The following is a 16,262-nucleotide window of genomic DNA, read 5'->3' on the forward strand; positions in this document are numbered from 1 at the left end:
AGCTGCAACAGAGCTCAGCGAATCCCCATGGCAAAGTGATTCATCTTCGCAGAGTCGGAAAATCTATTTTTATCACCTTTATTCAGCCAACCCCTCATTTTCATTCCCTCGCCGAATGACTGCTATTTCCTTCATGGTGCTGAATAAACCAAGTGTCCCGGGAGTCTGCAACTTCCCTTCAGGTGTTCCCAGCGTGCTGACTCAGCAGCCCCCGGAGAAGGGGCTTGCTCTGCACTGCACGGGTGGGTACCGCAGAGAGTGAAGGTCAAGAGCGAGCAGGGGCTGCGCCCTTCAGCAGCCTGCCTTTTATTCAGGAATTCTGCCTGTGGGGACATGCCACGCTGCTCTCCTGACTTCTGTGTAAGGTGTGTCGACCGTGACTGGGTGACCGTGACTCTTGCAGGGTGGGAAGGACATACCCCTGTCCATATGGCTGGCCTTTTTGACTGCTAAGCAGGGCACGGAGAAGTCACCAGTGCACCTCTGCAATCTAATAAGAGGGCAGAGAGGGACTTCCAGACACCATTTTCTGCAGTTCCCTAGTTCCACTGGAGTCTCTGTCTGTGCCATTCCGGCTGCTGCTTGTTCCCCCTGCCTCTGGCTAGTCCAGAAAGAATAAAATATAAAGACAAGAAAGAGAGGCCCTGGCCGGTTGGCTCAGTGGTAGAACGTCGGCCTGGCGTGCGGGGGACCCGGGTTCGATTCCCGGCCAGGGCACATAGGAGAAGCACCCATTTGCTTCTCCACCCCCACCCCCCTCCTTCCTCTCTGTCTCTCTCTTCCCCTCCCGCAGCCAAGGCTCCATTGGAGCAAAGATGGCCCGGGCGCTGGGGATGGCTCCTTGGCCTCTGCCCCAGGCGCTAGAGTGGCTCTGGTCGCGGCAGAGCGATGCCCCGGAGGGGCAGAGCGTTGCCCCTGGTGGGCGTGCCGGGTGGATCCCGGTCGGGTGCATGCGGGAGTCTGTCTGACTGTCTCTCCCCGTTTCCAGCTAAAAAAAAAAAAAAAAAAGACAAGAAAGAGAGCCTATTTCTACTGAATTTCCTCATCTAATAGATGCAGCATGCTTATTGTTTGCTAGATGTGTCAATGGCAACTAAGAAAGCAATAGGACTGTTAAATATATAGGAATCATGTGCATAGCGTCTGATATATAATAAGCACTCAATAAATATTTTATTAAGTGGACAGCCAGGATACGAAACCATTCCTCACAGCCCCCAGTTAATCTTCTAACAGCTGTCCTTCAGGGGGAGAGGTTAGGAGCTGGCGTTGTGGAGTCAGATGGCCTCAGTTCAGATCCTCGATTGGCAGCTTCTTAGCTGTGTGCTCTTTGGAAAGTTACTCAATCATTTGAGGCCTTTATTTCCTCACCTGTAAAATGGGAAAAATACAGTAACTACCGTATGCAGTTTTCATGAAGAGTAATTAGTTAATATAGGTAAAGAGCATAGAATTTTTCCTGTAATGTGCTTCAAAATATAAAAAGGAGAGAAAGGAGGAGTAGGGTTGGTTATTGGGATGAATTTAGGAACCTCTGTGATTTTAAGCTTGTCTTTCAGATTTAATGATTCCCTTGAAACCATGATTCCACTGATTTACAAACCTTCCCTTGTTCAGTAGAGAGAATAATTTGAGAATGAAAGAATAAGATGGAATTTAGGGAGGAAAAGATTACTTTCACTCTCTCAACAAATAGTTATTGAGTTCCTACTCCATTCCAGGTACTAAACTGCACATTGGGTATTTAGTGTTGAAACAAACAGTCATCGTCATAGCCTTCATGGACGCTCCTGTCTAGACTCTGTTGAGCACTGTGAATTCACTGGCTCAGTGAACTGCTCTGCTACTTTTTGTCAGCTAAAAAGGTATGTTGAGTAGACCTAGAAGGATTATGCTTTCAAACTCAGTGCAGAGCAATGAATGAGGGACAAGCAAGTAGGGAAAGAGTTGTGTTTGTGTGGGTGGCGTTCAAAGCCCAATTCATGGTGATATCAAGGTTGTGAAAGTTATGTAGACTTGGGCATTGGATTGACCCATGAGACTGGAGGGAAATCCAAAGCAGGAAACTGTATAATCCACCTCGGAAACATAAAGGAGCATGGGTAAGTAGTAATAAAATGAGAGAACCAAAGCAGTTCTAATGATCTGCTGTAAGAGCCATGAGACCCCAAGACTCCCCAAGCCCAGTGTTGATTGTAGATTGAAGAAGGCTAGGTTTTTTGAGGTCCTCCTCTCTTTTCAGCTCCTGGTACTGCCATGGCAGGTGGGCTTCTGTTTGGTCCTTTTCAGAGCCCAAAGCCTCACATCTCTCGGCAATACAAGGATGTATGTGAGCTACGGATCATCATCAGTTTTGCCTGTCTGCAGAACATCCTTATATTGTGATTTGTCGGCCCTTTTTGGTCTTTGGAGATCTTCAACAGTGATCTGCACCTGCCCTCTCCATTATTTGCTCACCTCTGCCGGATCTGTGTAAGAGTGGCAGTTTTGTCCTTAGATGTTTTCTAGCCCAGGCCCTGTAAAGTCACCAGTGTGAATTGTGGAATGGAATAATTAATAATGTTCTATTCGACTTTCATCCCAGTGGTTGGATGAATTCCTGGGGGCTCTGTTTTCTGTAAGCAGTCATTTCTTCCGCAGCAGCCATCTGTGAAGCAATGGAGTTTACGAAATGACTGGGGCATGTTTTACATGGCTGCATTCAGCTCCTTCTGTTTAATTCCCATGTACGCTTTGGCAGTGACTTCCACTAGCGTTTCTGTGGGTGGTGCTAGAGAATGACTTTGGTAAACAGCCCCCTGGCTGTTGTTGGCCAGGTCCCTGCAAATTCCATAAAGGATACAACTGAAACAGTCCCTGAGGTTCCCTTGCCCTCCCGAGAGCTGACCCCAGGACCACCTTCTGAAAGCCTGAGCTCAGTCGGACTGCGGTCTGAGACTGGCCAGGGGTCTGTTTGCTGGCTTCTGCTCGGCGGCTCTGTGCCGGAGTGGACTTCTGTCTGCATCGAGTTTCCTCTCCTGGGACTTCTACCCGAGCCCGGAATCTGCTGGAGCCTTTTCTGATAGACTCTCATTTCAGCTGCCTCATTTCTGTTTCAATTTTTTCTCCTCCTAGAATAACTAACTAACCAGACTTAGAAGTTCCCAATTTATTGATTTTTAAAAATTTTTATCTAGGCTGCTGCTGCTACATTTTGCTTTTAGGATTATGAACAAGCTTAGGAAATTCTTGGATATAAGTATGTACAAAACTGACCTATTTTCCCTGCTTCTCTCTTCTTCCATTTCTGTAAAACAAGCATTTGTATTGCATGTCGATTGTCACCATTGTCTCTCGAGACCCATCCCATCACGGTGGCTGCATCCTATTACACTGTGAGCAGACCCAGACTAGGCATCGGCTTAGGTCAGAGGGCAGTCTTACTCAGTGCCGGTGTTAACAGTAAGAGAGAACAACTTACTACTGTGTGTTTATATGCATGAACTCTAATTTATTAAAAATAAGGACTAGAAGATTCTAAAATACTACTCACATTATTGCTATAGAATTGAAATTTTCAAAAATGCTTTTTCACTTGATGCTTTTTGATACTGGCCAAATTGAGCACCAAATAGAATGATTAAGGGATCAATTGATTTTCAAGAAATAATGAACTGACCCATCTTTGGTACCATCAGCATATTTTTTTGATAAATAATATGTTGGTTTGATAAAAGATAAAATACATGATTTGTAAAGGAGAAATCTGTGATTTGTGAGGGAGAAAGTAGCGCAGGACTGTGGTAAGAAATGCATTTGTTCATTTTATTGATGGATTCATCATTGTCCCTGAGGTAATATTGTTCTCAAGGCATGGAATGTTTAACGAGGCTGAAGTCTTTATTATAAATATACATACTCTGTACTTTTATGTATTTTAGTGGAAATATATTCACCTGTGTTTATAGATTTAAATATATCATATAAACAAAATATGTAGGCTAGGTTTGAGGTTGGCATTAAGGACATCTTCAAGTTACTGCATAGACTGTGTTTTGTCTCGAAAAGAACTTGTATTTAAGAAAGTTGGATTTTTCATGAAATTTACTCAAGCAGAATAGCAGGCTAGGTTTACTAAATATGAAAATTATACTTTTGGTTTCTTCTGTCCCAAATGAAGTTTTCTTTTTTAGGGGGCAGGAGGCATGATGGGTAGCATACTCTCCAGTAGACTGAAATGTATCCTTATGGTCATTCTGCCTGCATTGTGAGCACGATTAACTGGATGGCATATGAAGGAACATTGTCACCATCTTAACTTTTCTGTCCAGGTCTCAGTTCCCTGGCAGACCTCTGAGCCCCAGAGCAGTGCTCCACTCTGGTGTCCTGACATCTTGGCCAGGTTTCTGATGGGAAAACAAAGGCATTTCTGTGTCATGTGTTTATAAAAAGCATGTGGTATGTGTTTATTTTGCGATAGGTTATTATCACTTGGTAGAAAGATGTTGCTGTGTCTTAAGTGAATGACCACTCATCCCATGGTTTCACAGATACTGGTTGTTTCTTTTTTTTTTTTTGCATGGGTAACAGATTTAGGGGACACATCGTGGAAATATTTAGGACTGTTGTGGAAATATTCCCTCTCTACATGTTTACTTCTGTATTTTTATCTGAAATTCAAGCTTCTCACCTATGGACATTCTTTCCTGCAGCAAATAATGTGGTGAGCTCGGTCTTGTATCTTTGCCTCCCCGTCTATGCCCCTCCAGCCTCCCCAGCTCAAGCCCATGATTATGCCGGCTGCTTTCTGTGTTATGCTTTGGCTTGAAATGGGCCAGCTAAAAGATAAACTGCTATGAAATAAATCTATGACCCCTTTGAGAACAAACAGAGTTGTTGAAAGCATTTAAAAACATAGTGACTCCTGGAAAGACTGTCAACATTCTTGAACCCTTTGACTAAAAGTGAATTTTCTTCCCTGTGTGTGTGTATACTAAAATCTACAAAAAGGAACCTCATAGCAAGGTATCTGAAGCCTTTTATGTTCTTTTTTTTTTTTTCTGAAGCTGGAAACGGGGAGAGACCGACTCCTGCATGCGCCCAACCGGGATCCACCCGGCACGCCCACCAGGGGGCGACGCTCTGCCCCTCCGGGGCGTCGCTCTGCCGAGACCAGAGCCACTCCAGCGCCTGGGGCAGAGGCCAAGGAGCCATCCCCAGCGCCCGGGCCATCTTTGCTCCAGTGGAGCCTCGGCTGCGGGAGGGGAAGAGAGAGACAGAGAGGAAGGAGAGGGGGAGGGGTGGAGAAGCAGATGGGCGCTTCTCCTGTGTGCCCTGACCGGGAATCGAACCTGGGACCTCTGAACGCCAGGCCGACGCTCTACCACTGAGCCAACCGGCCAGGGCACCTTTTATGTTCTTAACCTTGCAAAGTTTTTCTTGGAAGAACTTGAATAAAAGCTGCTCCTGTTGAGGGGAGCCATTGGGCCTGGGAGACTGGGGTGGCGGGGAGAAGCCCGTAGAGGGGACGGGGCGGCGGGGAGAAGCCCGTGGAGGGGACGGGGCGGCGGGGAGAAGCCCGTAGAGGGGACGGGGCGGCGGGGAGAAGCCCGTGGAGGGGACGGGGCGGCGGGGAGAAGCCCGTAGAGTAAGGAGCCCCGGCACTGCTGGGTGCCGAGCACTTACCTGGTTATTCCATTGAGTTCACCCTGTTCCCCAAGGCCAAGCCTTTCTTTTCTCTTTATCTTTCCTCATGTGTCTCCACTGCTTTGGGCCTGGAATGTTGGAGCCTACCCTGGACCACACACATCTCTGCTATGGCCACCAGGTTCATCTCTGGACGTTAGATCAACCCTACTGCCATTAGGATGGTGATGGTTCCTAGGGAGCCTCACTTGTGTGTGCTGGGAGCCGATTAGGACCCTGCGAGCGTTGCTGTCATGGGTTTAGTTAGCCTTCTGGGACTCCCCGACATGCCTAAGTTGCCTCTTGAGTCCTTGAGCTAAACTCTGGTTGCCGTGTAACGAATATGCAGTGGTTGAGTTGGTCCCTTTACCTCTTCTTTCTTTCTTGTTTGCATCTTGAAAACAACTGCTCTGAACTGACAGATGCCTATGGGGACTTTTATTATTATCATAGGACAGATGATTTTACTCCTTCATATAACTGCAGCGTTTCTGCCAGTAGAAGGCGGAACAGATTTTGCTCATTATCCTGGACTGCAGTGTCATGCGAGTTGGAATGCTAAGACCAACTTAGAGATATTTTTAGCAAAATGAAATATTTTGATGCATATCTCTCACCTGAAATTTTTCCCAGATTTGCTATTTCTAGCTTCTTAGCAACTTCACAAAGGGGTATTGTGTTTGAGTCGGAAGAGAAAAATATTTTTATTTCCTGCCCGTGATGTTGAGTGGAATTGATAAAAAGCATCAAGGTTCTTTGAATTCTAGATCCCCCCCCCCCCACACACACAAAATAATACAAACACATTATGTAAGAAAGAACTTGAGTGGTTTTTTTCCTGTTTGTCAGTATGAGGGGAGAGTTACTGTGGAAAGTGAGGAGCAATCATCAGAACAAATGGAAAACAAAGAGCTTTGCTAAGAAAATCATAGCAAAGCGATTGGGCAACGACCATGTTATCTGGCTCTAAACTTACCGTTGACCTTGACTAATGGCTTTGACTTACCATCTCTAGACTAATTCAAAGGCTCCTTTACTCCTGTATATTCTTGAAAAGAAACTGTTGCTCCTTGAGTTGTAGGGTGATGGGGCTACATTGTGTTTTGTTAAATAGCAATAGGTCTCTTATGGTTAATCAGTAAATGGTGATAGTTTCTTATGGTTGACCAGAAAAAATTCATTTAAAAAGTCACGGGTTTGACTTCACGAAAAGTTAAGTAAACACAGGCCTTAGGTACGTAAGCAGTTGGAAGACAAAATAATGTATTCAGCAGAGAATATTTATTTCATTTCATAGTTATTTGACATTTTAATTTTTCTGGCCATAGTTTAAATGGCACAACTGTTATGTTGGTTAAATTTGCCAACATGAAGTATTAACCATGAACTGAGTGTTTTACAAAAAATAAGAAATGATTCTTGCTTGGCTACCTATTTTTTTCATTTACCAAGATTAGACTTTGTCAATATATTCCTTCACTTTTATTAAGCGGGGGAGAGGGGAGGCAGAGAGACAGACTCTCACATGCAACCTGACCAGGATCCACCCAGCAAGTGCTCTGTGGGCAATGCTCTGCCCATCTGGAGCATTGCTCCGTCGTTTGGCAACCAAGCTATTTTAGCTCCTGAGGCGAGGCTGTGGAGCCATCCCTAGTGCCTGGGTCCAATTTGCTTGAACCATCTGAGCCATGGCTGCAGGAGGGGAAGAGACAGAAAGAAAGAAGGGGGGAGGGGTGGAGAAGCAGATGGTTGCTTCTCCTGTGTGTCCTGACTGAGAATTGAACCCAGGACTTCCAATGCCCTACTGCTGAGCCAAGTGGCCAGGGCTGTCAATAGATTTCTAAGCAGACATTTGGTGATATATTGTTTTTAGTGCATAGAAGACTGCCTTCTCTGTACAGTAGAAAGAAGCCCTAGGTCATCATTTTTCTTTTTTTTAAAACCCTGGGAGACATTGTTTATGTTGTTCTAGTACATTTTCTGTTCATAAAATGAAGTCAATGTGTTGATTGTTTTTATTTCCCAACTTTCTTCATTCCTGCTCCTCTCTAACCCCTAATTCAGTTTTTTTTTTTAGCTCCTATGTCTTCTATGCACTTGTAGCACACACTTTTCTTGCCTGATTTACTGTTTCACTCAAGATGGCATTCCAGACACAGAAGGTATTGCTTTTCCTGTGACTTTATGGCACTGAAATAGTAGTGAACTTCAGAGCAATCAGAGCAAAATTGCTCTCCCGGGTCCGCCTCATTCTTCCTCTGGTTCCACTCCATTTTCTGTTAGCCACAGAAATGCCAAGGCTTTCCCCTCCACTCATCTTTAGGAATTTCCTTAGATCTTCACTATATTCATATCTTCCTATCAGCTTGGGTCTTTACTACTGGAAGAGTTGAAAGATTTGTAAATGGAATTTTTCTGTGCACTTTCTCCTTCCTGTTATTCTTGAAGATGTTAAAGACAGAGCTCCAGGTTCATCACCTGGCTTAGCCATTTCCCAGTGAGGCGACCTTGGGCCAGTTATTTAACCTTATGCTTTAGCTTGCTTTCTTATCTTTAAAATGAGGGATAACTATAGTACTGATCTTGTAAGACTGTCGTTGTAAGGATTAGATAAGCTGATGCAGATAAATCAACTAGTATAAATATGTATGCTTGGTGCATGGTATGTGCTTACAAAAAGGGGGCGATGGTAATAGTGCTGATGCAGGTGTTAATGCCACTCACATCCTTCCTGACACCTCTATTTCCTCATTGGTAGAACTGCACCATAATAGAACCTAATTAATTTGTGAGGAATAGAGATATATGGGTCAACTTAGTGTGTTGTCTGGCATCTTATAAGCTCTCAGGAAATGGTAGTGGAGACTTCTGCAATGATGTTGATTCATTGTACTCTTTGATGAAGGCTTCAGCTTTAAGCCATAAACCTATCCATGAGGCCTTGAACTAGTCAAGTCACTTTGAGCAAGCCACTGCTCTTTCTGTTTCTCTTCCTCGTTGTAAGAGAGCGGTATTGAGTTAATGCTCTGAATAGTCTCTTCCTATTTATAGCAATGATCACTCAACTCAATTTTGGAAATAGATGTTAATGAGAAACTCACCCAAAAGAACTTTGCCCTCTACCACTAGAAGACCTACTAGATGAGTCTCTTAGTAAATTTCATCTTATTTAAACAATCACGTTGTCTTATTTATAGAATTAATGATTTCATCAACTGGTCCTATCCAAAAGTGTAACTGATCAATCTATAATTCCCCAAAGCCATTGTTATTTCTCAGTTTTATTTTTAATCTATAAACCCTTGACTGGTTTCACCAAAAATTAGATCCTGATGCCTTCCAGATTTGTACCATATCAAGGAAGAGCATTCAGTCTTGTCTGTCTGCCAATGGCTGCTCTCATATTGTTCCACCCCCCAGATCCGCACCCAGTTTTTTCCCTTCGGAAGACAGAGATGAAAAACTGGTTTCCGTTACAATCTCATCACCCTGAGGCAGGAAGACTCAGTATACAGTGTGGTTTCAGGTCAAGAATAGAAGACTAGAACTCCAAAGAGTTACAGTTCAGGCTCTGTCCCCAGAGCTGAGGGACTTTGAACAGAATACTCACTGTTGCTTTAGTCCTTAGTTTTCCCATCTGTCAAATGAAAGATAGGACAGAATGAATCCTAAGAACTTTCTACCTGTGAAGCCTACGGTCTCTATTTCTTCCCATTTCTCTCATACTGTTAACATTAAGGACCACTTATTTAGTACCTACAATATGGCAGACATTGCTCTGATAAGTTAACATTAGTGCTCATTGTCTGCTAAGCACTTTATATCTATTATTTACTCCCCGCAGTAACACAGCAAGGTAGAAGCAACGTGTGTCCTCCTTTTATAGATGAGGAAACTGAGACACAGCGATGTTAGGTGTATGCTTAAGGTGAATAATGAATTTAGCTGGAATTTGAATCTAGGAGCCTAATGCCATACCCTAGCCCTCTGTAATTTTATTATTTAGTATTCCTAAGCACTTTATTTTTTTCTCTTTTTCTTCCTGTAACAACACTAGGGGATGGAATAGTACCCCCATTTTATAAACGAAGGAACTGAGCACAGGGAGATTAAGCATCTGGCCAGGGTAGCCCAGCTAGTGTGTGATAGTACATAGGTTCCAGTCCACACCTGGCTCTTAACCACCACATTTCATAGCAGGACCTCCCACCGCTCTGACAGGTACCTTTGTGGTTTGTGAAAAGCTAAGTTATGCTACATTTTAAAAGAAGGATGCTTTTGTTTTTCTGGGTTTTTATTTTTTTAAGCATGTGATATAAAGACTTTTAAGTATGTAAAGTTTTTTTAAAGCATGTAATCTAGAGGTCAGATCTACTTGAAGAGTCAGGTACAAATAACTTTGTAATCAACACATTATTTATTTACAAACAATTTTTTTTTTTTTACTTAGTAAGATATTATACTTTGATCTAGCTCCTGGCTAATTTATCTTAGATTCCAGATAATGCTGGCTGGATTAATAAAATCTCACCACGTACCCAGATCGCAAGAGATGACAGGCTTCCCCCTAACCTCCTCGGTACAGCTTTAATTACTTATGTCCTTTATTCTTCACTATGCTGTTTAAAATCTATTTCTTATTTACAGGAAGGTGAGAACAAAAATATAATATAAAATTTAAATGCTTAATTTTTATTGTATTTCTGACGTATGGTAGGTAGGTGCTCAACTAATGCCTGTTGACGGAACCAATAAGGAAAAATAATTTGATATTTTTATCTAATTTTACTCTCCCAGGCAGTAAAAAAAAAAGTGAGTCTTCTACTCTGTAAGTGACCTAGAGTGAACAGCCCAAGGCCATCCCATCTCACCACCTCCGGGGCATCAAGTTGGAATCAATCACATACCACTGGCTAGAAATTCTAAGAGTTGACAGGAAGTGGGCAGAAATTATTACTTTGTTTTTTACTGTTTGCATAAATATTAAGTGCCATGGCAACAACATAAAAAAAACTAATAGCCAGATGAAGAATAGAAACATATGGGCAAGTGGAAGACAGTCTCAAAAATGAGGATATTTGAGAGAAATGCTTCATTTGGCTTTTCTTGATATGAATGTAGTGCCAACATAGTTTATTACGTTCCTGAGAAAAGATAAACATATCAGTGGGGATGGGGGACAATGTGTTGAGCATGGAAAATATATAGCAAAAGGATAAATATACTGCTCACAAAAATTAGGGGATATTTCAAAATGAATATGAAGGCCCTGGCCGGTTGGCTCAGTGGTAGAGCGCTGGCCTGGCGTGCAGAAGTCCCGGGTTCGATTCCCAGCCAGGGCACACAGGAGAAGCACCCATCTGCTTCTCCACCCCTCCCCCTCTCCTTCCTCTCTGTCTCTCTCTTCCCCTCCCGCAGCCAAGGCTCCATTGGAGCAAAGATGGCCCGGGCGCTGGGGATGGTTCCTTGGCCTCTGCCCCAGGCGCTAGAGAGGCTCTGGTTGCAACAGAGCGACGCCCAGGAGGGGCAGAGCATCGCCCCCTGGTGGGCGTGCCGGGTGGATCCCGGTTGGGCACATGCGGGAGTCTGTCTGACTGTCTCTCCCCATTTCCAGCTTCAGAAAAATACAAAAAAAAAAAAAAAAAGAATATGAAGTGGAAAAAAAAGAAGCATTTGTGTTTTTTTTTTAATTAAACAAGAACATCAGAAAAGCAAACAAGTCAAAAGAAAGTGGTTTGATTATGAAAATGAGATGCAAAGCCCAATTTTATTTCATTGGTGAAAATGTATATACAAAAGGCTGAAAGAACTGGAGTATCTGCACGTTCCCCGATCCCCTAATTTTTGTGAGCAGTGTATCTTATTTAATTTTTTTAATTGGAGCACAAACTCGACTCTGAGTTTCCTGGCAGCCACAGCAAAAAGGAAAACATGACTAATTATAAAGTTTTTCACTTTCAAGGGACATGGTTATATTAATTTCTTTTGAGGAACAAGGCTATCTTTAACATTTACATTTAAAAGAAATTTCTTTTATAAGTGTCCATATAGGAGGCTAATACTCTGATTCCAAAAACTCAGAATGCCCTATCATTCTACCTCCATGATAGGAAGATGAAAAGTAAAGTTCTAAAGTCATTGTCAGGTCAGTGTATAATTACATAAGAATATAGATGGCCTGTTGGGGGCGTGGGGGGAGGAAAAGGGAGGAATATGGGAACGTATGTCTTTCATTCCTATAGCACTGTCTATGAAGTTCATTACTTCAACTAAATTTTTATAAACATGGATATTTATAACAACTTTACCTTAATTGTCAAGCTCATTAGAAATCATGCAAAACAGTGCTTGATCCTTGAAATTTCCTGAAGGAGTTGCTTCGGACAAAGTAATTCTCATAAGATCTGCTTTTCTCTTTTTTTCTTTCTTTTTTTTTTTTTTTTTTTTTTTTTTTGTATTTTTCTGAAGCTGGAAACGGGGAGAGACAGTCAGACAGACTCCCGCATGCGCTCGACCGGTATCCACCCCGCAGGCCCACCAGGGGCGACGCTCTGCCCACAAGGGGGCGATGCTCTGCCCCTCCGGGGTGTCACTCTGCCACGACCAGAGCCACTCTAGCGCCTGGGGCAGAGGCCAAGGAGCCATCCCCAGTGCCCGGGCCATCTTTGCTCCAATGGAGCCTCGGCTGCGGGAGGGGAAGAGAGAGACAGAGAGGAAGGAGGGGGGGTGGAGAAGCAAATGGGCGCTTCTCCTGTGTGCCCTGGCCGGGAGTCGAACCCGGGTTCCCCGCACACCAGGCCGACGCTCTACCGCTGAGCCAACCGGCCAGGGCCAGATCTGCTTTTCTTTATGCAGCTGTATCATGAAATTAAAAGTCACTACTAGGAGTCTTCTGAGGCTGTCTGTTTTGCTAGCGTTGAACAGTAAGAGCACTCATTCATTAACAGAAGGGGTCAGCAAACTATGGCCTGTAGGCCAAAACCAACTCATTGTTTTATTTTTTTTCTCATGGCCTGCAAGCTAAGAATGGTTCCCAACTCTTTAAGTTGTTTTAAAAACTTAAAGAAAGAATATTTCAAAACACATGAAATTAAGTGAAAAATCAATCTCAAGATCTATAGATAAAGTTACAGTGGAGGACAGCCGTTCTCACTCATTTATATCACACTTATGGCTACATATGGCCCACTAAGCCTAAACTAAGTACCTTTAAGGAAAAGCTTGCCGACTCCTGTTATGGTGGAGAGAGTACTTTCTGCTTGTTCATGAATTACATGAAGAGTCTGTAAAAACAAGAGCTGTTCTCTCTAAAGGAACTGATCTTTAAAACATGGCATCTCCTAAGCCGGCAACAGGATCCACCCAAGAGAAAGAATGTTCCAGAAGCTAGAATCATGAGCCCAAAGCCAAATATGGTTTTTTTTTTTTTTTTTTTTTTTTGTTTTTTTTTTGTATTTTTCTGAAGCTGGAAACGGGGAGAGACAGTCAGACAGACTCCCGCATGCGCCCGACCGGGATCCACCCAGCACGCCCACCAGGGGCGACGCTCTGCCCACCAGGGGGCGATGCTCTGCCCCTCCGGGACGTCGCTCTGCCGCGACCAGAGCCCCTCTAGCGCCTGGGGCAGAGGCCAAGGAGCCATCCCCAGCGCCCGGGCCATCTTTGCTCCAATGGAGCCTCGGCTGCGGGAGGGGAAGAGAGAGACAGAAAGGAAGGAGAGGGGGAGGGGTGGAGAAGCAGATGGGCGCTTCTCCTGTGTGCCCTGGCCGGGAATTGAACCCGGGACTTCTGCACGCCAGGCCGACGCTCTACCACTGAGCCAACCGGCCAGGGCCAAAGCCAAATATGTTTAAAAATACCATCACCATGCTTTTGAAGCCTTTCTTTTTTTTTTTTTTTTCATTTCTGAAGCTGGAAACGGGGAGAGACAGTCAGACAGACTCCCGCATGCGCCCGACCGGGATCCACCCGGCACGCCCACCAGGGGCGATGCTCTGCCCACCAGGGGGCGATGCTCTGCCCATCCTGGGCGTCGCCATATTGCGACCAGAGCCACTCTAGCGCCTGGGGCAGAGGCCAAGGAGCCATCCCCAGCGCCCGGGCCATCTTTGCTCCAATGGAGCCTTGGCTGCGGGAGGGGAAGAGAGAGACAGAGAGGAAAGCGCGGCGGAGGGGTGGAGAAGCAAATGGGCGCTTCTCCTGTGTGCCCTGGCCGGGAATCGAACCCGGGTCCTCCGCACGCTAGGCCGATGCTCTACCGCTGAGCCAACCGGCCAGGGCTTGAAGCCTTTCTTCACCAGCTCTTGTTACCTGAAAATCAGTGCCTTTTCCTTATTCCTGCTTCTTGTTCTCCTAGGTTGCTTCTCACTAATCTGAAATAATTATAAACATGATTATTTCAGAGTTTTGTGCCACAAAATATTCAATTTATTCTATTCTTCCTCTCCTAGACACTCAGCCTGTTCTTTATTACTTCTATTCCTTCTCTCAGGTGCTTGGAAAAATAGCTTTTCTAAATATTTCCTAAATATCTGGTTAGATTTATATGGCTATCAGACCCAGTTTCAACTATGTATTTACCTTCTTGGATTCAGGGACTGCAGTCCAGCCTTGCCATCTTCCATTCATTTTTTAGTTTAAAAAAATACTTATTGAATGCCTACTATGTGCTAGAGCCTGTGCTATTACCTGCATATGTAAACATGAAAAAACGGAACAGGTAAGGTCCCTGACCCAGGTGGGTTCTTGGGCTCTCTAATATTAAGCCAGGGCAGGCTAGAGTTGGCAGGCAGCCTGGGCCTGGTAAAACTGATGGAGTGGTTGGCTTTGCTGTTTCCAAGCTCAAATTCAGTAAAGCCTATTCATTAAATGGATGGCTCCATTAAAAAAAAATGGATGGCTCCAATCTTTATTATTTTTTTATTTAGTGAGAAGAGAGGAAGCAGAGAAACAGACTGCATGTGCCCTGATGGGGATCCACTGGCAAGCCCACTAGGGGGCAATACTTTGCCCATCTTGGGCCATTGCTTAGTAACCAAGCCATCTTTTTAGTGCCTGAGATGGAGACCATGGGAGCCATCCTTAGAGCCCAAGGCCAGCTTGCTCCAATCAAGCCATGGCTCCAGCAGGGGAAGAGAGAGAGACGAGAGGCGGAGGGGGTGGAGAAGCAGATGGGTGCTTCTCCTGTGTGCCCTGACTAGGAATCGAACCTGAGACATCCACACGCTGGCCAATGCTCTACCACTGATCCAGTTTCCTAAGAGCCAAAACTTTTCTCTTGAAAGCCACTAAGGATTTAAATAAACTACTATTCTCATCTTTAAAAGAATAGAACTTTTTTGCTTCTTCATATATATGATAGAGTTTTCACAATTTCTTTCTGTGTTAGTTACCTGTTATTGCAATTAAATTGTGTAATAAACCGTCACAAAACTGCAGGTGGGTAAATTGTTTATTTCTCATGCATCTGTGAATGTCAGCTTGATGGTTCTGCTGAGGTTGGTGAGGCCCTCTTGAAAATCAAGAGGGTTGCCTGACCTGTGGTGGCGCAGTGGATCACGCGTCGACCTGGAATGCTGAGGTTGCTGGTTCGAAACCCTGGGCTTGCCTGGTCAAGGCACATATGGGAGTTGATGCTTCCTGCTCCTCCCCCCTTTTCTCTCTCTCTCTCTTCTCTCTCTCTCACTCTCTCTCTCTGTCTTCTCTAAAATGAATAAATAAAAATATTAAAAAAAAACAAAGAAAATCAAGAGGGTGACCTAGCTGTCAGCCAAGGTGACAGGGAGGCGATTGAGTGCTGTCACTTGCCTTTCTTGTGCAAATTGACTATCCCAGGCATGTTGTCATGTCATTGATTCCTCCCATTATTCCCTCTGAGATTTAGTTCCTGGAGTGCTGACCATTAGTCAGGATTTCCCTTAAAATGTGTTCATAGACCTGGATAACTCTCTTCCCGGTGTGGTTTGACCAGTTAAAGATGCAAGGGAACTGTTACTTCTTATCCTCTGGACACATGGCTTCTGTTAATTGTTAATTTGGGCTCAGATGGCGTTAGCTTATTTAGCAAATTCATTGCACAGTGGCCCTCCTCTCCTGCTTGGGGAAAACAACACCCCTCAGGTCTTTTTTTCATATATATTGCTGCCACATCTCATCCATCCTGTTAAACAAAATTTTTGTCTTTAATTTCTAGTCCTTGAACTGTGTCAGTTGGGTTTCCTAAAGAATCTTTAAAACATGTATTAAATTAACAAAGTTCATTTATTCATTCAGGATGTATTTATTGTTTGCCTATTTAGGTGCCAGGCACCGGTGAAGGGAACAAGATATTGACATAGTCCTTGGTCGTGTGGAATTTATGATGTAATTGCAGCAGGGTAGGGCAGATGCGAAAGACATATAGCAGTGAGGATTAAAAGGCATCATCAACTTTGTAGCATCTTCTTGCTATGGAAGACTCTCCATTCTATATGAGAACTGCTGTAGTTGATTAAAATTCCAGTCATTGCTCTTTGATTGATATTTTGGTGAGATGTTGACACATCTACTTGAACAAGGCATGAATAGTTAGCGGATGTGGAAACTGTTCACAAATTTCA

The 16,262-nt window shown here is 44.0% G+C and overlaps 1 protein-coding gene across 31 annotated transcripts in view; it reads left to right on the forward strand.

Moving 5' to 3' along the window:
* LIMCH1 (LIM and calponin homology domains 1) overlaps positions 1-16,262 on the forward strand; it is a 333,809-nt gene that overhangs the window by 171,026 nt on the left and 146,521 nt on the right. The window lies entirely within an intron of this gene.

This window comes from Saccopteryx leptura, chromosome 5 (assembly GCF_036850995.1).
Source record: "Saccopteryx leptura isolate mSacLep1 chromosome 5, mSacLep1_pri_phased_curated, whole genome shotgun sequence".
Taxonomy (NCBI): Eukaryota; Metazoa; Chordata; class Mammalia; order Chiroptera; family Emballonuridae; genus Saccopteryx; species Saccopteryx leptura.